The following is a 24,116-nucleotide window of genomic DNA, read 5'->3' on the forward strand; positions in this document are numbered from 1 at the left end:
AAGCTCGATTACCGAGATTTGGAAAATCTATAATTGGTCTATTATGCAAAGATTATATACCAGTGTTTTCTTTCTTTCTTTTTGAGGACTCTGTATGAGATATACACATAAGCTGGAGTTATTTATTTTTTTGTATAAAAATCAGCTAGGTCAATAAGAAGGTCCCAGCATCATATTTTAGTGTCAGATGTAGGCCTGAGATTTGGACTACTCATCAATTTCCATTACTAGAGCCAAGGACAGCCACAGCCTGGTGATTAAGACTCAAGTTCAAAGACAGGGAGAAACCAAGGTTCAGATATGACTGCTTTGGACCTAGAGGAAATATTCTCCCTGGGGAGCAGGTGACCATAAGCTACTGTCAACAATGAGTGTGAAGGGGTCACGGTCTCCCTGAAATTCTCTTACTTTGGGATGGGTTGTGCATTTGTCTAAGGGGGAAGTTAATTCACATTCTCAAAGGGGTCTGTGGATCCTAAAAGATGATGAATCAATGCCTTCAAATGTCCATGCTCCCAGGTCTCTCTGCTGTGGGACTGGCCGTAGGTGGGGTGGGGTGGACTTCGCAGAACCATGGACTCCAATTCCCAAGTAGCCCCCGTGCAACCTGGACAAAGAACTTTCCAGATCCCTAGATTCCATGTCTGCAAAGAGGGGTAAAATTTCTCCTTCATCGGTTTCTTGCAGTGATTACACAAGATAATACTGATACTTAAAGCCTCTGGCCTATAGTGCCTGCGAACTAGCCTGTTCCCACAAATGTGCAGTTTTGTTTATTTAAAGTCTGGATTCAAACAGTCTTGAGGATCATCTTTCCAAAATCTTGTGGGACTGGAGACAGACAACCTTTTGGTTAGGTTGCTTAGAATATAAAATATGAGAACTGCTGCTCTGGGCCAACCACATGGGAGTTCTGTCTCCGATGGGGACAACCAGAGCTGCACTCTTGCCTTCCTACGTGACTACTTTCCTGTACGCATTGGACAGCCCTTTGATGCCCATCCATCCCTTCTCTTCTCTAAGCTTTTCTTGAGTCTCCATTCTATCATTGGACCTGGATGCTATTTACCCACCAAGAGAAAACCAGTAAGACAGCCACTAGCCTTCAGCCATTCTCCCCTCCCAGGTGGTGGTGATGACTGTGATGGACGAGAACAAGGAGATGACATGTGTCTTCATGTCTTGGCACCCAGGACACAGGCTTCAGTTTTGCCCAGCCTGTCTGGCTGCAAGAGGAGAGATCAGATTCTCCAAGGCTCGCCTGCCAAGCTAGACCTTGTTTGCTGCTCAGTTATCCCCAGAATTTAAGGTAGAGGGTCCTGGCATCAGCACCAGCTTTAAGAGACAGGAGGGAAGCAGCTGGTGTTCAGCAGACCAACCCTTGAATACACACCAGTGAGACCTAGTCGGGTTCAGATTTCGGTGCTGCTCTACCCAGCCCTGTGGCGCAGGGCTTGTGACTTCTGAGCCTCAGTTTCTCCCTCTGGAAGATGTCTGACACAATCTACCCCCCAGTGTGGTGCGGAAGCCATAATGGGATGATATATGTGGGCAACCTGGCACAGAAATGGGGGTCGATAAATGTTTGCTAATAATCTGAGTGAAGTTCTTTGAAGCTAAAGATTTAGGAATTCAATAACATGATGCCAGAAAGCTTTCCTTTACTGTTAAATTTACTAAGCAGCAAGACAGAAGTTATCAGATATTTGAAAATATTTGCACAACTGGCTTGGAAACCCCTTTTTCCTTAAGATCCTTGGCAGTGGGAAACAAATTCAGGGCTGGCTTGGCGAACCCACTTGTCTGTGAGAGGCATCCCACTTGCCAATTAGGAGAAACCCAGACCATGGTTCATTCTTGTTCATAACGAATGATAGTCAAAGAGAAAGTTCTTAGGACTTCTGAAGCCAAACCATCAAAAGAAATAAGGTAAAAAACACAAAGATGGGAGAATTTTCATATATGGTACCTGAAGTACATATGAGGAAGAAGCATGTTGACCTTGAAAGAACATGAAGATATTTATGGATCAACTGCAAAAACTGAACCCACAAAGACAGCAGGACACATTTCTGCCCTCAAAGGCTCCTGGTTGGCAGGGGAGACACCTCACACCACTAACTGAAACACTATGGGAGACACATGAGGGCAGAGGTGTGCCTGGGGTCCCAACAGGGAGCATAGTGGGGTGAGCCCAAGTTGCCCTGGGAGCTTCAGGGGTTGGGACCTGGGGAAGCAGACACCTTCCAGCAGAGTTGACAGTGTGGAATCTGGAGCCCACGTGAACGCTCAGGATGAACTGTAGCTGTGATACTTCACAGCCATGTCACCCAGGCATGCTGTTAGCGTCCCTGTGCCTCAGTTTCCTTGTGAATAGCAATGGTAATAGTGGAATCCTCGTAGGGCCAGTGGATGATCAAATAAGTAAACACATGTGAATCTTGGCCCCTATAAATAGCTCACTGTTATTATTATTATTACTAGACAGACATTCCAAGGAAGAACAAAGGCCTAGAGGCACATGGTCTGTATCTAAGAGTGGCTGGAGCAGAGGGAGCAAGATGGGAATAGATGGTGTAGAAGGAAGGAGGAGCAGCAGGGCTGGGAGGCAGGGATCATAGAGGGCACTGGGTCAAAAGAGTCTGGACATAAAAACTAAACCTTTACCTTCTAGCCACTGTGCTTCTCTCTCTTTGCTTTCACTGCCAAAATTCTAGAAAGAGTGGTCTGCACCAACTATCTGCACTTCTTCCTGACCCTCACTGTCTCTAAACCTTGTTATCTCCATTTGTTTTTGCTGAGTGCCCAGCAAGTTCATGTTCATCCTTCAAGGCCCAGGGCAAAGGTCACTTTTGAGATTTTTTCCCAAGACTCAAAAAAACAAAACAAAACAAAACAAAAGCCCGTGTGCTGAGGCAGAAAGAGGCAGGGGCAGGGTAGGCTCACAGAGGCACAGAGGAGGAAGTGGCCCAAGGGGATGCCAGAGGCTGCCCTCCCCACATGAACCAGGTACAGCTAGCTCTCCCCAGCAGCCAGCTCAGAAACAAGGGAGCTAATCAGATCTGAGTTTGGTCGTGTGAGCCTTAAGAGAGACAGTGGGGCGATGGTGCAGCTCTAACATTCACAGCATAAATAAGAAAACCAACTATTATAAGACCGCGAAGAAACAAAACAAAAGCAAAATACTCTGTTCGGTCACTCATTCAGTATTAGTTGAGCACCCACTAGGTGCTAGGTGCATTTCTAGGTGCTGGGAATCCTGTAGTAAAATACTGGAAGTCCTTGCCATCTCAGTACATTTGTTGCAAACACACAAGTAGAATAGGCAGCTGGTTGGGTGGTAAGCGCCACAGAGAAGAGCAGAGCAGGAAAGGAGGATGGAGATGCTGGGTCCCGGAGCAGGTCACATGGAGAAGGGGGCAACAAGAGACGTGAAAGAAGTGAGCAGGTGAGCCCAGCCGATATCTCGGGGGAAGAGCAGGCCAGCAGAAGGGATCATAAGGGGAAAGGTCCCAAGAGGGTGGGCCTGTCTTGGTGGAGGAAGGAACAGAGAAGGTGAGGAAGGAGCAGGTAACCAGGCAGGAGAAGTGATAAGAGCAGTTTGAGTAGAGCCTCGTGGGCTTTGGCTTTTACCCTAAGTGAGATAGGAGCCACTGGAGGATTCTGGGTAGAGAAGGGATGTGTCCTGGCCATTTTGGAGGGTCATTCGACCCACTAGGGTCAAGAACAGGATGTTGGGAATGGCCAGGGCAGAACCGCAGTAGAAACGGCGGAGGTGTGCCAAAGTGAATCTCGATACAGTGTGAAGGTAAAGTCAATGCAGTCACTAACTGGGTACAGGGTGTAAGAAAAGGAGAGGAGTTGAGAGCAGCTCCAAGGTTTCTGACCTATACAACCATAATGGAGGGGCGGGTTTATGGACAAGAGTTCATTGTTGGTCCTGTTCAACATGAGACACCTGCTGGACACTCCAGTGGAGAAGCTGGGCAGGCTTTCTTGTGTCTCTCCTCGCCTCCTATGACACATGTCCTGTCAGGTCCATGGTGGCTCATGCTTTTCCTCCCTCACTCTTCTTCCCTGTCACTAGGGAGCACTATTAAATATGCTTACAAGGTTGTTGGATGCCTCCTTTGCCCTCCTTCCTCTCTCAGGGTTTTCCCTTTATTGCATTATCCTTGCAATGTCCCCCGGAGAGTCCTGAGCTACATCCATCTCATAGGGGCTTAGGAGGAGAAAGAGACTCCTCTTCCCAGTGTCCTTGTCTCTGCGGTGACAAATGTCAGCTCCCTGCAGGGCTTGTGAGCATCCCTGACTCCTCCTAGGGGCATTTTAGACCTCCAGCTAGGTCTTAGATACCTGTGGAAATGTCAGAGGTTGGTCAGATTTTAGAGACCATCATACTCTTAGCATGAACTGTGGCTTTTTGAGAGTTCTCTGAAATACATCCTCCTTGCTTACTATACAGCAACTATTCTCATGGGCATAGTGTCACATGGGAGGGGAATAAAACTCGGGTCTGGGTGTGACTGACAGCAAAGTTGTAAGTTCAAGTGATCTGAGTGAAAAACTGGCCTCTGGCATTTCAGTCAACACACAGCAACAGGCCAGAGTAAACTAATGAAGCAGCATTTCAGACCATTCCTGTCTGACTTCTAGGTGGCCATGCATCTTCCTCTTGAATACTCATAATGTAAACTCACCCATTAGCCTATCCATTCAACCATCCATTTAGCCCTCCATCCAAACTTCTGTTTATATAATGGACTGTCATACTTATAATGCAAATTCACCCATCAATCTACCCATTCCACAATCCACTGTTTATATAATGGTAGCCATTTAATTAATTTAAGGGTAATTATTTTTAAGTACCTACTATGTGTTACACATTGTACTAAGCAACAGAGGTAGAGCAAGAAACAAAAAAATAGCAGCTCTCCTGAAGTTTAATCTTTATTTATCTAACTACTCATCCACCCATCTACTCTTCCTTCTAACCATCCATCCATCCATCCATCCATCCATTCCATTACCATTTGCCAGACTGGGATTATAACGCAGAATAAGACACAGATCCTGTCCTTAGGAAATTCGTAATCTAATGGGTTAAGTACACAAGCTTGTGATTGTCACAGGTGCTATAAGAGAAGCCCATACATGGTAAGTGGAGGACACAAATTAGATATTCCACCTGGGTGGAGTGTCAGGAAAGGTTTCACAGATGAACTGACCAAGGATAAGTATTGAAAGATGAGCTGATGTTCACTAGGTGACCTGGACTAGGGGTGAAGGAGAGAAGGGAAAACCAGAGAAAGCAGCAATAGCCAAGGCAAAGGGGCAGGAAAACTCCTGGTGCACTGTAGGGACTCTAATAAGCTGGGGCGCTGGACTGACAAGAATCATAGTGAGGTTGGAACCAGGAAGGTGGTTGGAGACTGGATCACGGGTGGGCTTGAGTGCCTTGCCGAGGAGCTTGTACATCACGAGGGGAGGGGCAGTTGAGTCCCCCAGGACATAACTCTGATGCCTCATTTCTTGCCTCCATAAGGTCAGGACTCATTGATGGTGTTCCAGCCAGGATAACCATCAAACACCCAGAGACACCCATTAGTCAATGAGAGATATGACAGAGGCAGAGCATAGCACTCCGCTCAGGCTGCCAGCAGACCCAGATCAACACGTTGCCTGCCTCATTCTTTCTAGATATCCTGGACTCAGAATGCTGCCTGATGATCTTTTCTGGCTCAATGGATATCTCAGATCTGACCTCTGGCTTTCCTGGACTCTTGACCCCCACTTGATCCTTCTCCATCTCTGTTCGAGTTTCAAGATCTCAAATAGTGCCTTGGTGTGGCTGAGCAGGGCACCTGGCTGGATCTCCTGCCCCCTCAGCACTGTCCTGACAACATCCAGCCCAGACTGACTGTTTGCTTACTTATCGCCATGCTGAGATCATGCAGTGAGTTGAAACTTCACCTCCATGTATCCTCTGTCCCTCTCCATCACCCACTCCCATCTTAGGACATTCATTTAAAAATGTAAGCTACTTTCAAATCATTAATTATAAAACCACACATGCCCATTTCACAAGCGTCAATAGTAAGAAGGGGATAAAATGGTAAACTGAAAGCAACCTCCTTTCCTCTCCTCCAATTAGTCCTACTTTGTCCATAGTAATGAATGTTCTATTTGTTGTGTGAGGTTCCAGAATTCTCTGTTTTCATTTATTGACTTATTCATTCACTCAACAAATATTTACTGAGTCCAAACAATGTGCAATTTGTAGACAACACAGAGGTAGTGTGAGCAAAGCAACACACAAGTCCTACCCTTATGTAATTCAAAGTCTGGCTGGGACAACAAACAGCCATCAAGTAATCACACAAATAAATGTACAAGTGCAACTGTGTGAAGTGCCATGAAGAAAAAGTACCTGTGTGTACACCATAACCTGATATGCTAGCTAAAAAACTGTATCTAATTTAATTTGATTTCAAGTAATTATAAGCAAGACAGTTTTATCACAGTCACTAGCATCTGTTTTCCTTTATTTGGGAAGTGCTTTGGCATACCTTTGCCTCTTTTTCTATAGAAATGCCAAATTCTTACTGATTTGTACAAGTTCTTTCTATATTAAAGGAATTAGCCCTTTGCCTGATGTGTGTCATGCACATGTTTTCCTAGTCTGTCATCTGCATTTGAGTATTTTTACAGTATTTTTCCAAGTAGAATTGTTTTCCTTTAACACAGGCAAACTCTCTGAGTTCTGGGTTTGGGGCAGTACGTTTTAAATTTAGGTATACAGGTGGTCCTGATTCGTTTCTATTTCATTCTTCTTTCTTCTCCATTCTCACCCCTTCCTTCTAAGAGACTTCATTTTTCAGAGCAGCTTTAAGTTCACAGCAAGATTGAGTGTAGGATACAGAGATTTCCCACATATCCCCTATGTCCACTCATGCACAGCCTTTCCCATTATCCACATCTCTCACCAGAATGGTACATTTCTACAATGAATGAACTTACACTGACACGTCACTATCATTCAAAGCCCACAGTTTACATTAGGCTTCACTCTTATTGTTGCACATTCTATGGGTTTGAGCAAATGCATAATGACATGTATCCACCTTTACAATGTCATACAAAATAGTTTCACTGCCATAAAATTTATTTCTGCTCCACCTATTCATCCCTCCCTCCTCTAAATCCTTGCCCATCACTGGTCTTTTAACTGACTCCACAGTTTTGCCCTTTCCAGAATAATATAGTATTTAGCTTCTTCAGATTAACTTCTTTCAGTTAGTTCCTTCATGTCTTTTCATGGTTTGATACTCATTTCTTTTTAGTGCTGAACAATATTCCACTATCTAGATGTACTACAGCTTATTTAAACACTCATCTTGGTTGTTTCCAGGTTTTGGCAATTATGAATAAAGTTGTATAAATAAATAAAGCTGCAGGCTTTATGTGGACATACATTGTCAATTCCTTCGGGTAAATACTAAGGAAATCAACGTCATATTAATCATATATCTTAGGACCTTGCCATTATTGCTTAATACCTCCAAGAGTTTTTGGTCAGCCATCTATGAACAAAGAGTTTTATTTCTTCCCAATCTGTATACCTTTTATTTCCTTCTCTTGTCTTATTGCATTAGCTAGGACTTCCAGTCCAATGCTGAAAATCCATAAGAGGGAACATCCTTCCCTTCTTCCTAATCTTAGTAGGGCAGATTTGAGCCTTTCACCATTAAGTATGATGTAGCTCTTGAAGTTTTATATTCTTTATCAAGTTGAGCAAATACCCCCATTTCCTAGTTTACTGAGAGTTTTTATTAGGAATAAGTGCTGGATTTTGTCAAATGATTTTCTGTTCTATTGATAGGTTATGTGATTTTTCTTCTCTAGCATGCTGATGTGATGGATTACATTAATTGATTTTTGAATGCTGTACCAGCCTTGCATACCTAGGATAAATCCCACTTGGTCATGGTCTATAATTTTTTTTAATACATTATTGGATTTGATTTGCTAGTATTTTGTTGAGGATTTTTTAAATCTATGTTCATCAGAGATACTTGTCTGTAGTTTTCTTGTGATATCTTTGTCTTTTGCTATTAGAGCAATGCTCGGCTCACAGAATGATTTAGGAAGTGTTACCTCTGCTTCTATTTTCTGAGAAAGATTTAAAAGAACTGGTATAATTTCTTCCTTAAATGTTTGGTATAAGGCACCTGGGTGGCTCAGTGGTTGAGCATCTGCCTCTGGCTCAGGTCATGATCCCAGTCCTGGGATTGAGTCCCACATTGGGCTTCCTGCAGGGAGCCTACTCTCTCCACTTATGTCTCTGCCTCTCTCTGTGTGTCTCTCATGAAAAATAAATAAAATCTTTACAAAGAAAAAATATTTGGTATAATTCATTGAATGCATCTGGCCTGGTGCTGTTTTCGGAAGGCTATTGTTGATTCAATTTCTTTAATAGATATAGGCCTATTCAGGTTGTCTATTTCTTCTTGTGTGAATTTTGGTAAACTGAATCTTTCAAGGTATTGATCCATTTCACCTAGGTTATCAAATTTGTGGGCATAGGTTTATTCATAGCATTCCTTTATTATTCTTTTAACAACCATGGAATCTGTAGTGATGTCCCCTTTTTCATTTCTAATATTAGTAATTCTTTTCTTAGTTATCCATTAGCCTGGCCAGAGGCTAAGTTATCAATTTTATCCATCTTTTCAAGGAACCAGCGTTGGTCTCATTGATTTTCTCTATTGTTTTCCTGTTTTTAATTTATGTCAGCTCTAATTCTTATTATGTCTTTTCTTTTGCTTACTTTGGATTAATTTGCTTTTCTTTTTCTAGTTTCCTAGTGCAAAAGCTTAGATTATTGATCTTACATCCTTCTTCTTTTTTAACACATGCATTCACTATAATAAATTTCTTTCTAAACTCTGCTTTCTTTGCATCCGACAGATTTTGATAAGTTATGTTTTCATTTTCATGTTTAAAAACATTTTTAAAATTTCTTTTGAGATTTCCTCTTTGGCCCACATGTTATTTAGAAGTGTGTTACTTAACCCTCAAGTATTTGGGACTTTCCAGTTTTCTATTACTGATTTATAGTTAATTCCATTGTAGTCTAAGAACAGACATTGTATGATTTTTATTCTCCTAAATTTGTTAAGGTGTGTTCCACGGCCCAGAATGTGGTCTCACTTGGTGAAGGTTCTATGTGAGCTTGAGAAGAATGTGCGTTCTGTTGTTGTTGGATGAAGTAGTTCATAGATGTCCAGTTCTGTTCAGTTAATGAATGAAGCTGTTGAGTTCAACTGTGTCCTTACTGCTGTATCAGTTCATTGCTGATAGAGGGGTATGAAAGTTTCCATTTATAATAGTGGATTCATCTATTTCTCTTTGCAGTTCTGTTTTTGTCTTTTGTTTTTGAAAGGTAAGTTGAGGCTATTTTTACTGTTTCTTTCCCATTTTAATTTTAACTCAGTATCTTAAGTATCTGAGTATGGATCAATTAGTGAAATGGTCCCACTAGAAAGGGAAGGAGATGATGAGCAGTAGGGGTGGTATGGAGGTATATACCCATTTATGAAAACTTCTGGATTCATATTTGAATATACATATGTGCCGTGAAGAAAATTCAGCTTTACCAACCCTATTGCCAACTCCCTGATTCTACTGTGTCTCACTGAGACTAAATAGATAAACACATGTTGAATTAATGAATGAGTTCTTGATGGGAGAGAGAAATAAGTTAAAAAAAAAAGAGGGAAGTTTTAAAGAAAGGTGTTAATGATACATTAGCACCCTACTGAGGATTTCTCCCTATTAGAGAAATTAAAGGGGGCTGAAAAAAGGAATTTCACACCAGCTGTCAGAGCATTTTATGCCAAGGACAAATATTCACAGATTTCTTATCCCCGGGATACCTAGAAAGCACTTCCAGGTAATTGTGAGGGTACCTTCTATGGTGGAGGCCCACGTACTTGGCAGGCTTTCAATGAGAAATCTCTTTCCAAGGGAGCTTCTGCAGAGTAAGAGTGTGAGGATCATTTATATTCATAACGAAGGCCCCCAAGGCCTGTAAGATCCTGAATCACCCAAGAAAGATTAAATCATGTTCAACCAAGCTTTAGTGTTAAGTATATGTAATTGTATTCTAAGTCTTCCACGACTGATTATCTTTTATTAAACAGCCTGGTAACTACAGACTTATCATTTACTTGATATGTTATAGTGAGGAACTATTCGGTAGGATGTTTTAATAAGTTGAAATACCCTACGGCTGACCACATGGAATGACAGGTGTATGTGTGAGCGCTTGCATGCGCATGTGCATGCATGCGTGCGTGCGTGCGTGTGTGTGTGTGTGTGTGTTTACAGGCCTAGAGAGATGAGGCCAACATTTTGAGATCTGGCTAAATGCTGCTGTTAACAGAGTGTAGATGTTAATGGCACATAAAAGCATAAATCTGCCATTTGCAGCCATGCATGTGTACGCTGATATAAATAACTAATAGGGCTTTCACAATCCATCCAAAATACAAAGATTACTAAATTGGCTTTTAAAAACATTAGAATCCCATTAGGCCAAATTCAGCAGCTGATTACTGAGCAAAATAAACCACAAGAGGACTCTAAATTCTCCTTTGTTGCTGCTGTTAAAAGGTACTGTGCTTCCAAGGAGGCCATGGGCCCCTGGGGGAGTGAGCACACAGCTCTTGCTGGCACAGAGGAGCTCCATCCAGCTACATATCTGGGTAGGGATGCTTCTGGAGAGATACCTCTTCCTAGCATCCGGTCTGGGAGTTCTGTCAAGGAATATATGAAGGAGACCAGATTTAACTCAAGTCACCCAGATAGAACTTCTCACCTCTCTTTATTATGGTCCCATCCCCTCCATAATTTTTTCTGTATATTTTCTTCCCTCCCTACCCCCAACTTCCACTATATTCCCCACCTGTTTTGCTTTTTGTATTCTGATGCTCTGACATCTAGGGTCCACAGGCCCTGGAGGGTCTACCTCTCCCTGGGTTAGCCAGTTCCTGACAGCAAACGGCTTGCCAGTGAAAGTGCTTTTCAAATGGGAACCAACCAATCCAGAGCCCACAGATTAAGATTTATTTATTCATGAGAGACACACAGAGAGAGGCAGAGACACAGGCAGAGAGAGAAGCAAGCTCCCTGCGATGAGCCCGATTTGGGACTCAATCCCAGGACCCCAGGATCACGACCTGAGCCAAAGGCAGACACTAATCCACACTCCTTAATCAGGGTCTCAAGCTCCAGGTCACTATCCCCCCTGCCCTAATCACCCCAGGGCCAGCCCCGGTGCCCCCGAGCCCACCGAAACTACTCAAACCACATAGATCAATGGAACAGAATAGAGAATACAGAAGTGGACCCTCAACTTTATGGTCAACTAATATTCGATAAAGGAGGAAAGACTATCCACTGGAAGAAAGTCTCTTCAATAGATGGTGCTGGGAAAATTGGACATCCACATGCAGAAGAATGAAACTAGACCACTCTCTTGCACCATAGACAAAGATAAACTCAAAATGGATGAAAGATCTAAATGTGAGACAAGATTCCAACAAAATCCTAGAGGAGAACACAGGCAACACCCTTTTTGAACTCGGCCACAGTAACTTCTTGCAAGATACATCCATGAAGGCAAAAGAAACAAAAGCAAAAATGAACTATTGGGACTTCATCAAGATAGGAAGCTTCTGCACAGCAAAGGATACAGTCAACAAAACTCAAAGACAACCTACAGAATGGGAGAAGATATTTGCAAATAACATATCAGATAAAGGGCTAGTTTCCAAAATCTATAAAGAACTTATTAAACTCAACACCAAAGAAACAAACAATCCAATCATGAAATAGGCAAAAGACATGAACAGAAATCTCACAGAGAAAGACATACACGTGGCCAACAAGCACATGAGAAAATGCTCCGCATCACTGGCCATCAGGGAAATACAAATCAAAACCACAATGAGATACCACCTCACACCAGTGAGAATGGGGAAAATTAACAAGGCAGGAAACCACAAATGTTAGAGAGGATGTGGAGAAAAGGGAACCCTCCTGCACTGTTGGTGGGAATGTGAACTGGTGCAGCCACTCTGGAAAACTGTGTGGAGGTTCCTCAAAGAGTTAAAAATAGATCTGCCCTATGACCCAGCAATTGCACTGCTGGGGATTTACCCCAAAGATATAGATGCAATGAAATGCCGGGACACCTGCACCCCGATGTTTATAGCAGCAATGTCCACAATAGCCAAACTGTGGAAGGAGCCTCGGTGTCCTTCAAAAGAAGAATGGATAAAGAAGATGTGGTTTATATATACAATGGAATATTCCTCAGCCATTAGAAACGACAAATACCCACCATTTGCTTCAACGTGGATGGAACTGGAGGGTATTATGCTGAGTGAAATGAGTCAATTGGAGAAGGACAAACATTATATGTTCTCATTCATTTGGGGAATATGAATAATAGTGAAAGGGAATAGAAGGGAAGGGAGAAGAAATGGGTAGGAAATATCAGAAAGGGAGACAGAACATGAAAGACTCCTAAGTGGAAAACGAACTAGGGGTGGTGGAAGGGGAGGAGGGCGGGGGGTGGGGGTAAATGGGTGACGGGCACTGAGGGGGGCACTTGATGGGATGAGCACTGGGTGTTATACTATATGTTGGCAAATTGAACACTAATAAAAAATAAATTTATTATTTTAAAAAAAAAACTACTCAAACCAATTTTGAATCTGCTTACCTTCCTCACCAGCTCCTTTCAATGGAAACTGCAATAAAGACTCATTTGCCCACATTCCCACTTTCCCTCTGCCTCCTGACCTGTCCTGGTGCTTCCCTGTGTGCCCCCTCCCTTGAGGGTGTGACAGCCCCCCCACCCCCCCACCTCGGGAACTGAGAGTCATAAACTATCTTTTCAAACTATCTCTCTTGATCTGTTGGCCTCACTGTACCTCAGATTTCCTATCAGTATACTACATTTTTAAACACCCTACCCCATGGAATTTTAATACCAGAGACACGCTGTGTGTTTATATAGTGGTTCTTTGGAGCATCACAAACCATGGTAACGCCTAAGGGTCATTTTGCTCCACCATGAACCAATTTTCATTCCTTGTCACTATATTGCCCTCACCCTAAACCTGGGAGTTTAACCCTTGCTGTACATGAGAACAATTTGGGGAGTTTTAGAAGGTACCTACACCTGGTTCCCCACCCCAGACCAATTAAACCAGAATCTCTGGGGACAGAGATTTTTTTTTTCTTTTTAAAAACATTCTCCTGGGTGATTCTACTCTGCATCCAGGCTGAGAACCTTAGTTAGCCCAAATCAGCACTGCTGCTCCCCCCACCCCCCATCTACCTTTACGGAAGAGAAGAGCCACAGGGAAAAAACCAAATGACTCAGGGCTCTACGGCACTTCCACACTTCTGGAAGCTCTATCCCATCTGATGGCAGGAGCATGGTGTTTAGGTGTGTAGATATGTGCTGGACAATTGTTACAGCCAGTTGTAGTAGGTTGAGTGGTTGCCCCCAATATCTGTGTCCTAACCCCAGAACACCTGGCACGTGATCTTCTTTGTTAAAAGGGTCTTGAGGATTTAAGTACGGATTGCAAGATGAGCTCATCTTGAATTTAGGATGGGCCCTAAATCCAATGACATGTGTTTCTTATAGAGAAAGGCAGGGGGTATCTGAGACACAAAGACAGAGATTGAAGGAGGCAGAACCTGTAGTGATGGGCCTCCAAGCCGGGGAAGAGCAAGGAAGCTGGCAGAGGCCCTGCTCAGATTTACCTCAGAGCCTCCAGGACGTACTAATCCTGCAAACACCTTGACTTTGGACCTCTGGCCTCCAGAACTGTGATAGAAGACATTTCTGGGATTTTAAACCTCTCAGTTTATGTTTATGATGGTTTGTTTAATGCAGCTGGAGGACTGATTTCTCTGTGATTTTAAATCTCCTTCTAGAGCCAAGCCCTGGAGCTCATGAACACCTTCTCTATTTCAACAACTTTCCATGGCTTCCTGCTGCCTGGTGGATAAGATGGAAAGTTCTCAGCCAAGCACTGAAACACTTCTATGACCTTTACCCTACCTAGCTGTCCAACCAAATGTTGTAGGACTTCTAAAGTAACAGAGAGACTCACTTCCCTTGCTATGGCTCCCACCTCCATGCCTCTGCTCGCAAGGTTCCTCCTATTTCGAAATGCCTTTCCTTGGCTTTCTACAGGGAGCAATTCCATCTTCAAGGCACAGCTCAAATGCTACTTTCTTCAGCAAGCTGCCCTGATTTCCCCGAATGGCTAGGATCCTTCTTCCCACAGCAGGGTGACTTATGGAACTTCCACATCCATCCAGTGTTGTGTCAAGACAATATCACTGATGAAAAACAAGAGTTAAGATTTTGTGGCACTTGCCGCCAGCCAGGCATTATACACGTATTAACTATTTTAATCCTTATAACACCCCTTTGCAGTTGGCATTATTAAGGATTAGACTAAGGCATGTGTGCAAATGTGCACACACATACACACTCTTTCACTGTATGTACATCTACACATATACATATATATATATACACACACACACATTTATAGTCTACCCATTGTGTGTGTGTGTGCATGCATGTGTATATGCATGTGTAAGCATGGATAATCACAATGCCTTCTAGGGGTGCCTGGGTGGCTCAGTGGCTTAAGCATCCAACTTTTGACTTCGGCTCCAGTCACGATCTCAGGGTCGTGAGATTGGGCCCCATATCAGGCTCTACACTCAGTGGGGAGAGTCTGCTCAAGATTCTCTCCCTCTCTCTCTGCTCCTCCCCCTATTAGCACACAAGTATGCTCCCTCTCTCTAAGTAAAATCTTTTTAAAAAATGTCTCCTAGTACAAAGATTTGTGCCATATAGAAAAATGACACACTTTCTGCCTAGAAGGAGTCTCTCCACAGATAGGAATACCCATTTTGAAAATCTGTGTTTTGTTGTTTAGAACGATGTCATGAAATCATGGGCCTAAAAAGCTGGGAGTGCTTAGACAGCACTAGGTCCAGCCCCATCCCTGAGTCAGCACAAATATTTTCTGAGTGCCTGTTACATGCCAGACCCTTGGCATGAGAGATGGTGAGGCAGGGTCACTCATTCTGAGAACTTACAGCTAAACTCTTTGTTTTGAAGATGAGAAAACAAAGGTTTAACCAGGGAGGTTAAGTAACTTCCCTGAGGTCACACTAACTTGGTTTAATCCCATTTCTGGGTAATGGAAAGCCACTTCCAGTTCCAGGCATGAATTGCCACTTTTGAAAGAATCAGAATGCAATTCTGTATTCCTAATGTCACATGATAGGCAAGATAATGATCCCCCCAAGATGTTCACATCCTAATCCCTTGAACCTGTGAAGATATTGAGAGAGAGGAGAGAGAGAGAGAAATTGAAGTAGCTGATGGAGCTGAAGTTGATAATCAGCTGACTTAAAGGTAAGGAGATTGTCCTGGACTATCTGAGGGGGACCAGCACACTCATGAGAGTCCTTCAAGGGGAGAGAGGCAGGGAGAAGAGCCACTGTAGGAGTGATGCAGTGTGAGACAGACTAAATGGGCCACCAGCCAAGGAATGTGGGCAGCCTCTAGATGCTGGAAAAAGCAAGAAAAGGGATTCTCCCCTGGAACCTCCAGAAGATAACACAGCCCTGACGACACCTGTGAGACTCGGCTTGGACTCTGATTGCCAGAACTGCGGGAGAATAAGCTCTGTTGTTTTGGCCACTCAACTTGTGGTGATTTGTTACAGCATCCACAGGAGACTAATGCTCCCTGCAATTAGGCTGAGCCTGACAAAGCTCCTCAGGGGGCCTGCTGGGGTCATTCTGAAGTGAGCAGCACTTATCTTTCTAGAAGCTCGACATTCAATCTCACGTTAAATCTTATTAGGATCTGTTTTCAGCCAGGACACTCCCATCAGCCTTTAACTTTTTCCCTTGATAGGTCCATTTCAGAGTTTAATGCAGAAACAGAGATGACCAAAGAATGCCATTTTTCATAACTTTCTTTCTCAATTCTTCCAGACACTTCCTTGGCCTCTAGATCTCTGTCATTTTATTTTTAGAAACACTCTCTGTGTTCATTCCTTGTAGCCCATGGAAGAAGTGACTTTCAGGGGCCCGTGTTGCTCTCTCATGCTCCTAAGCCTCCTTTCTTTTCTCAGTTTCTGTGTCTTTTGAGACTGTCTTCAGCTTTGGGGATGTGCTTCAGATCCCAGGCCCTCCTGACATGGATGGAAACAAGAGAGGCTTACAGAGAGGAGCCAGGCTTCAGTTTCTGGCATGAGGAGGGGGAACCACTCCTGCCCACTGATGCCCATCTGGGCCCTCCGATGTCCTCTCTAGTGCCCATCTGGCCTCTGTCAGGGATGGGGCCAGACAGCTGAGATGGGAATGGGCCACTTCCAGGAGAAAGAAGGGTGTGTCTGCCGTTTCAGTGAGGGAGGTGGGCAACAAAGGGCTTCTCTGTGGACTTAGAGAATCAGAGCACCGGCTGACACCAAAAAGCTGTTCCTCCTGGGAATGTGAGGGATTGTGAGAAGTGCCTCATCAGTCATCATTCAACAAAATGTTCACTGAAAGCCTTCTTAATGCCAGGTTCTGTGCTGGGGATATAGATGAGACGGTGATCAGGGTGATGGCAGTGGTGCTGCTGCTGCTGCTGCTGATGGTGGCGCTGATGGTGATTATGATGATGATGATGATGGTGCTGGTGGTGTTGGTGGTACCTGATGGTCCTGATGACGGTGCTGATGGTGGTGATGATGATGGCGATGATGGTGCTGCTGCTGCTGCTGGTGCTGGTGGTACCTGATGGTCATGATGATGGTGCTGATAATGACGATGATGATCATGGTGATGCTGATGGTGCCACTGGTGCTGATGGTGCTGGTGGTGGCAGTAATGGTGCCGATGGTGCATGACAGTCATGAAGATGACAATGGTGGTGCCTGATGGTCATGATGACATTGCTAATGGTGATGATGATGATGAAGAATGGTGAAGATGCTTATGATGACAGGGCTGCTGCTGCCGCTGATGGTGATGATGGGAGAGGACACCCACCAGGTATCAGGCACTGTTCTAAGTACCTGCAAGATACTCATACATTTTGTGTCTTCAGGTGGCAGGCATGAAATATATGCTGAATTAATAAATCAAGGATGACTTGGTCGCTACCGCCCTAAGCTCACAATGAGGGGCAAGAGCATGCAGAGCAGAATGAAGGGAAGATGGGAGAGGGGAAACAGAGATAGAAATGGTAATGAGACACAGAAAGACAGAGCTGTGGCCAGGTGTATAGGCTCTTGAGCCAGACTGCCCAGGTCTAAATCCTATTAACTCTGTTAACTCTCTGGCCCAATTCATAATTCTTTCTGTGCCTGCCTCCTCATTTGAAAGGTGGGGGTGATAGGAAAGTCATGGGGTGATGGATATGTATCCACACCCAACAGATCTGGTGCACAGTAGAGGCTCATAACCCGTGTTTCTTGTCACCTGCTCAGTAGAATTCACCTAAGCCACTCAGGGGCAGACTTGGTTGCTTCAGGTTTCTATTTGGTTTCTCCCCCAGACCAGTTCTCAGCATCTAATTGGGAGTCTTTCTCACTTCTGTTCTTGCTGCCATCCTGGACACCAAAATCCCCACTTCTGATTAAACTTGGTTTCCCATTTTGCATCTTGGTCTCTCTCCCACCAAGTAAGGACTTCATGTGACATTTGAGCTGAGACTTTAGGAATGTGTAATTTCAACAAGGGAAGGCACTATTTAGAAAGGAGCAAGGAACTGTCCAGCCAGGAGAAAGTGGGGTAGGAGAGGTACACTCCTGGTGGAAATTCTGGGCAGCGGGCTGTGCCTGAGGATGAGGCAGGAGCCTGGGGGCAGGAGGCAGAACTACATATGAAGAGCCTTCATCAGGACACCTGGGTGGCTCAGCGGTTGAGCGGCTGCCTTCAGCTCAGAACGTGGTCCCAGGGTCCTGGGATCAAGTCCCACATGGGGCTCCCCACAGGGAGCCTGCTTCTCCCTCTGCCCGTGTCTCTGTCTCTCTCCCTGTCTTAAATAAAATAAAAATAAATAAATAAATAAATAAATAAATAAAATCTTTCAAAAAAAAAAAAAAGAAAGAAAAGTCTTCATACCATGCCACTGTAACATTTTAGAAGGTCAATGGAAAACCATTAAAGTTTCCAAAGCTTTATAAACTTACAGTTGTTATGGACATCCTAGAGGGTGGTGTTGATCCTAGTGGTAGCATTCATCCCAGCCCCAGTGGAGGTTGCAGTCATAATAGATTAAGAGCAGCAATAATAATTATAGGAGCATCAGCACCATAGAGACTGAGCACCATCGTTTTCATAATTAACTGTCACTGCATTTGTTTTTTTTTTTATTGGTGTTCAATTTACCAACATACAGAATAACACCCAGTGCTCATCCCGTCAAGTGTCCCCCTCCGAGCCCGTCACCCATTCACCCCCACCCCCTGCCCTCCTCCCCCTTCCACCACCCCTAGTTCGTTTCCCAGAGTTAGGAGTCTTTATGTTCTGTCTCCCTTTCTGGTATTTCCCACACATTTCTTCTCCCTTCCCTTATATTCCCTTTCACTATTATTCATATTCCCCAAATGAATGAGAACATACACTGTTTGTCCTTCTCCGATTGACTTACTTCACTCAGCATAATACCCTCCAGTTCCATCCACGTTGAAGCAAATGGTGGGTATTTGTCGTTTCTAATGGCTGAGTAATATTGCACTTGTTATGTGCCATTCTAAATACTTGGAGTTTCAGCTCATGGGATCCACACAATAACCACAGGAGGTCACTACTATCATTATCCCCATTGTTCAGATGAGAAAACAGAGTCAGGGAAGAGTGATGTGACGTGGCAAAGTTGCACTAGAACCCAGACATGCAGGACTCAGGCACAGTGAGAGGCTGCCTTGGCTTGCCTGGTGAGAAGTGGGTGTCAGGAACCCGATACCTCATGAGGCAAGGAGGACTCCTGGAGGAGAGGCCCTGAGAGGTGACTGTGGGGTCCTGGCTGAGCCATGGAGGTGGTGGTTGAGGGGCTTCGAGTCCCTGCCTCTCTGATGCCGGAGAGGGGCTGCACTCTGTCCTAGTCAGACAGGCCTGTGATTAGCCCCCTCTGTAGGCCTCCTGCCAGCTGGGGCTGGCCTGCTTGGCCATCACCCCCAGGGTGTGGGGGTCGGGCTGGGTCCCCGAGCCTCACTGCTGTCTGCCTGGGGTCTGGGGTACCCGCAGAGCATGGGAGCAGAGCAACATCACAGCAGGGCTGGATGGGTCAAGTGAGCCTGACTCCCCCCATCCCATCCCCAGGCTGGACGAGGGCCAAGTGGTCCAGCAGGAGGCAATGACTAAGGCAAAATGTAATTACCTCAATTGCAATTTAGCTCTGCTGCCTGCAAAACATGTCACATCCCCCTCCCACTCCCCCTTCCCTGTCGCCGAGGAAAGAATATTCCTGAGGACAGTTGGAAGTACACAGAGCCTCAGGTGCCAAATCCTTCTGAGAGAGGACCCTTGGGCAGGTGGAGGTCCTGGCCCCACCCTGCCTTCCCCTGGGCCCTGAGAAGTGACTACCCGCCTGCTCCCTATCTATCCATTCCCCGGCTCTGGTAGTGACAGCTCCCCTGTGTCCCCCATGATCCCGGCAGGAGGCAGAGCTTAAAAGGCCTGTTCTGCAGGCTCCAGGGGGACTGCGATGCCATCTTCCGTGCCTTGATTAAGAATGATCCTGGAGCCCTGCTGCAGGAGAGGCTGGCTCCTCTGACAGTGCCAGGGACAGGAGAGGGGAGCAGTGGTGCAGGGCGAGGGCCCCTCTCCCCCAGGGCCAACTGCTCAGCCTGAGGGAGGGGGCACAGGAGGGGAGCCCAAGGCCTGTGGGGGATAATTAGGTATTCTAGAGCCATGGGGGAGGGCCCAGGCTTGGAAAGCCTGCAGAGAACATTGGAGAGGGAGGGGCAGGTGTCCACTGACCTCTTGGCTCTTGGCCCCTGTGAGGTGGAGCCTTGGAGCAGGGGCCACCGGCTCTGGCTACACCCAGCCCAGGCTGAAGAGTCTTGTGGCCCCCGGCCTTTGGTCAACTGTCGGCAGGGCTCCCTCCGGTATCTGGTCAGCTCTCCTTACCCCTGACTTTCCCAGACACTTCACCAGCATTTCAGCTCCAAGGGTTAGTCCTGCCTTTTCTGCCCGGCCCCAAGATCGTGGAAGAGAGGGACGTGACAGGACTCATCCCACGATGCCTAGTGCTTTCCTGGGAATCCCACCATGCTTCCTAGATCTCTTTTGCTTCCACCCAAGACCCAGGATTCAATTCTCGAGAGGCTCCCACACAGTCTGTGTGCCTGAAGCCGAACAGAGCTCAGCTCATGTCTGCCTGCTGCCTGCCTCTCTCTCTCTCTTCCCTTTCTTTTTTTAAGATTACTTATTTAAGAGACAGTGCACGTGAGCAAATGGGGGGAGTGGCAGAGGGAGAGGGAGAGAAGCCCCACCGAGCACAGAGCCCCATGCGGGCCTCAATCTCAGGACCCTGAGATTATGACCTGAGCCGAAACTAAGAGTCAGATGCTTCACTGAATGAGCACCCCCACCCCGGCACCCCTGCCCTCCTTTCTTAACAACTGTGTGGCTTTGGACAAACCACTTGACCCCTCTGAGCCTCAATTCCTACATCTGTAAAATGTGGATAATAATACCTCCCTTTGCAGGCTTGTTGCGAAGTCTAAGAAGGTAACATACCGTTTGACTTTCCTAGGGCTGTCAGAACAAAGTACCACAAACTCACTGGCTTCAGCAACATGCTTATGGTCTCCTAGTTCTAGAGGCTGGACGTCCAGGATCAAAGCGTTGGCATTGTTGGTTCCCCCAAGAGCAGTGTCAGAGAATGTGTCCCACGCTTCTCCCCGAGCTTCTGGTGATTTGCTGGTGCTCCTCTGCACTCTTGGAGGGCAGAAATCATCACCCAATCCCCAGTTTCATCTTCACGTCTGCAAACCCTGTGTACATGTGCACGTGCACCTATGCCCAGAGTCCCCCTCTGTTATCAGGATGCTGTTATCGTGGACTAGCAGTGCACCCTGCTCTGGGATAACCACATCTGCAAGGGACCTGTCTCCAAATAAGGCGACAGTCTGAAGGACTCTGAAGGGTCACAGTTCAAACCATAACCCCCGTATGTGAAGACACCAAAGATGGAAAAAGTTCTCAAGAAATGCCAGACCCTCTTCCTTCCCCATGAAAGAGAAGCTAGCCTCAGGGGCGACAAGTCTCCAGCAATCTGGGGCTCCTTAGCTGAGGATGCAGGTTCCACCAGGTGGGAAAGTGCTGCCCGTGAGTGCTGTCAAGGGCTCTGCCTTCGTGCTCTGGCCTCACCCTCCCACCAGGGATGCCTTGCCCCAGAGAACATGTCCTAGTTCCACTTGGAGGCCGGTCTCTGCTTGATGGCTTCACCCATGCCAGAGAGCCAAGGGACAGGGGGAGGGCCAACCCTGCCCGGGGCTTTCTGCCCAGGTGGCCCTGCAGGGACCCCGAGCTGGGAGGCCCAAAGAGCTGCCCCGGGCCCCCGAAAGCTACTCCTCTGCTCTGGAGCTTGGCCTTTTCCCTCTGTTTTCTATCACGAAAGAGCATTCTTTTCTCTCCTCCTTGGCCCTGGGGAAGCAGAGCTCCTCTCTCCAGCCTGGGAGGGTTCACATGCTTCCTGTTTGTCGAATATCATTTTGATCTTAACAGCAGCACCGTGAAAACAATACCTACTAAACACTGATGCACGACCAGCACGAGTTCCTTCCAGATTCTCAGCTTACTCCGCACCAGCTGCCCTCCCTCCACTGGGTTATCCCCTGGAGGGCGACTGGCAGCCCGAGGGCACGGAGCTAATAAATAAGCAGAGAAGTCAGCAGGAGGTTTCCCCCCATGACTGTCCCTGCTGTCCCCAAACCCAAAAAGGTGCCTGCTTGAACTTCGACACTGTTTTCTTTGGCTGTGTTGAGTGTGGTTGGTTGCCCTCCTCCAGGAAGGGCTGGGCAGACCTCGCAGTGGGGAGAGGGAAGTGTCTAGAAGGGAGGAAGGAGAGAGGATAGGGAGGGAGGCAGGGGACCGTCTGAGGGCCTGGGGCCGAAGACGTAGACGTGGGGGGGGGTGTGGTCCACGTGGCTAAATTGTGGGCAGTGGCACCTGTGTCTCACGAGAGGTGCGGGGCTCTGGTGGGAAAGACACCACCCTGGAGCCTGAAGAGCCCGAGCACATGGTGCCCTTTTCTCTGGACGAGGCACTTTGTCCCTGACACCCAGCCTCCCCACCTGTGAGGTGGAGGGGCTACGTATGCCACGCGCAGCTGCACCAACACCCACTTCTCGGTTGGGAAAGCGGTGCGGGCTCGGTGAGTTGCAGTAGGAGGTGCCAGGGGGTGGAGGTGGAGGGAAGCTTCCAGGAAAGGGGCAGGGGACAGGGATCGTTTCTACTCTCAAAATCTCCATTCTCCTCCAAGGGCTTTAGAAACCTAATTTTAAAGAGTCTTCTGGGAGAATTGCTCCTTCTTACGACCCTGCTCCGGCAGCGCCTGGACCCCAACAGGCTGGCACCACGACTCGGTCGTGTAATTGGATGAAATGGTCTATCACCGTCAACGCCTCCATCCCACCCGTCGGCAAGGACCGGGTTCCAGTCCGCCTGCAGCTCTGGTTCTCAGCTCAAGGTCTGGGACAAAGGAACGTCTCGCTGACGTCTATTGGATGAACAGATGAATGACGGGGGGAAAGAGGGAACAAATGCCTTTAGAAGGAAACAGCTTGCTTCGGTGGCCACATTCCCTCCTGTTTATTAATGTTGTGAGCAGACTGAAGGACAGAGCTGAAGACCCCGCGTGTGCACCTGCTCTCATCCACAGGACGCCCAGGGGCGAGGCACGTAGCTAAGGGCTATTATTCACGTTATATTACGAACCAATGATGGATCCGTGGAGAGCTGGTCTTCTCCTTATCCTTGGCCTCAGAGCATCTGATCCCTTGGCCACAGGAGCCTGCCTACTCAGACGTCCAGGTACCTTAGGAGGTATGGCCCCAGCGGGCTTTGGAGCCAGGTGGATGGGAATTCTAATGTAGTTTTGGCCAGTGACTCAGGCTCCCTGAGCCTCTTTCCTCACTTACAAAAGGAGCCATCCAGAGTCAAGGGTGGTTATAAAGACTGAATTTAAGTGAGGCAATTATTTAAAAGCTCCTAGCATGGTCCTGGAAACACTGTCTGTGGCTAACACAGGACAGCACCCTTTCTCCCCTGATCCTCACTGTAGGTCAAGAAAGCAAATTGCTTTGCCCAACCACGCCTCAGTTTCTTCCTCTGTGAAGTGGGGCCAATAATAGCTGCCAAGCCTCTTCACAGGACTGTTGTAAAGAGATGAAGAAAATGAAAGTGCTCTGTAACATCAATGTACCAAGGGGAAAGGTGTTTATGTTATAGTTGACACCTACGGGCATTTGTTCCAACTCAATTCCTGTGGGCGTGAGAGTGTCCAGGGCTGGCTTCCCTGATGAGTACCACACGCCTCTCCCTCAGCACCACCATCTCTGATCCTGTCGTCTAAGAAATCTGGGGGCAGTCCTATGCCACTATTTGTGCCCATCCCCCCGGTCTGGATGGAATAATATTCTTACCAAAGTGGATGGTGTTCTTACCAACCCACTGCAGGGGCAATTTTTCCAGTCTCAGTGGTGACATTTGGGCTTGTCACCCAGGACAGGGTTGTCACCATCCACCACGGGCCTGTGATAGCCTCCCTCTCAGGAGTACTGACTGGCCGTGGGGACTGGGAATACGTGCAAGTGCCACCCCACTATCTCCCCAAGCAGCCCTGCATTCAAGCAGTAAACCCAGGAAGGTGGAGGAGGGCTGAGGAAAGCTGCCCCTGCATGTACTAGACCCTGGGGATGGTCACTTCCTTCGGCATGTTAGGGCAGCCCGAGCAAGACAGGGGTAGATAGTGTCTATGGACACAGATAATT

The 24,116-nt window shown here is 46.5% G+C and overlaps 1 protein-coding gene across 3 annotated transcripts in view; it reads right to left on the reverse strand.

Moving 5' to 3' along the window:
- Positions 1–24,116, reverse strand: part of ABTB3 (ankyrin repeat and BTB domain containing 3) — a 309,294-nt gene that overhangs the window by 130,822 nt on the left and 154,356 nt on the right. The window lies entirely within an intron of this gene.

The sequence above is a fragment of the Nyctereutes procyonoides genome, unplaced genomic scaffold, assembly GCF_905146905.1.
Source record: "Nyctereutes procyonoides isolate TBG_1078 unplaced genomic scaffold, NYPRO_anot_genome, whole genome shotgun sequence".
NCBI classification, from domain to species: domain Eukaryota; kingdom Metazoa; phylum Chordata; class Mammalia; order Carnivora; family Canidae; genus Nyctereutes; species Nyctereutes procyonoides.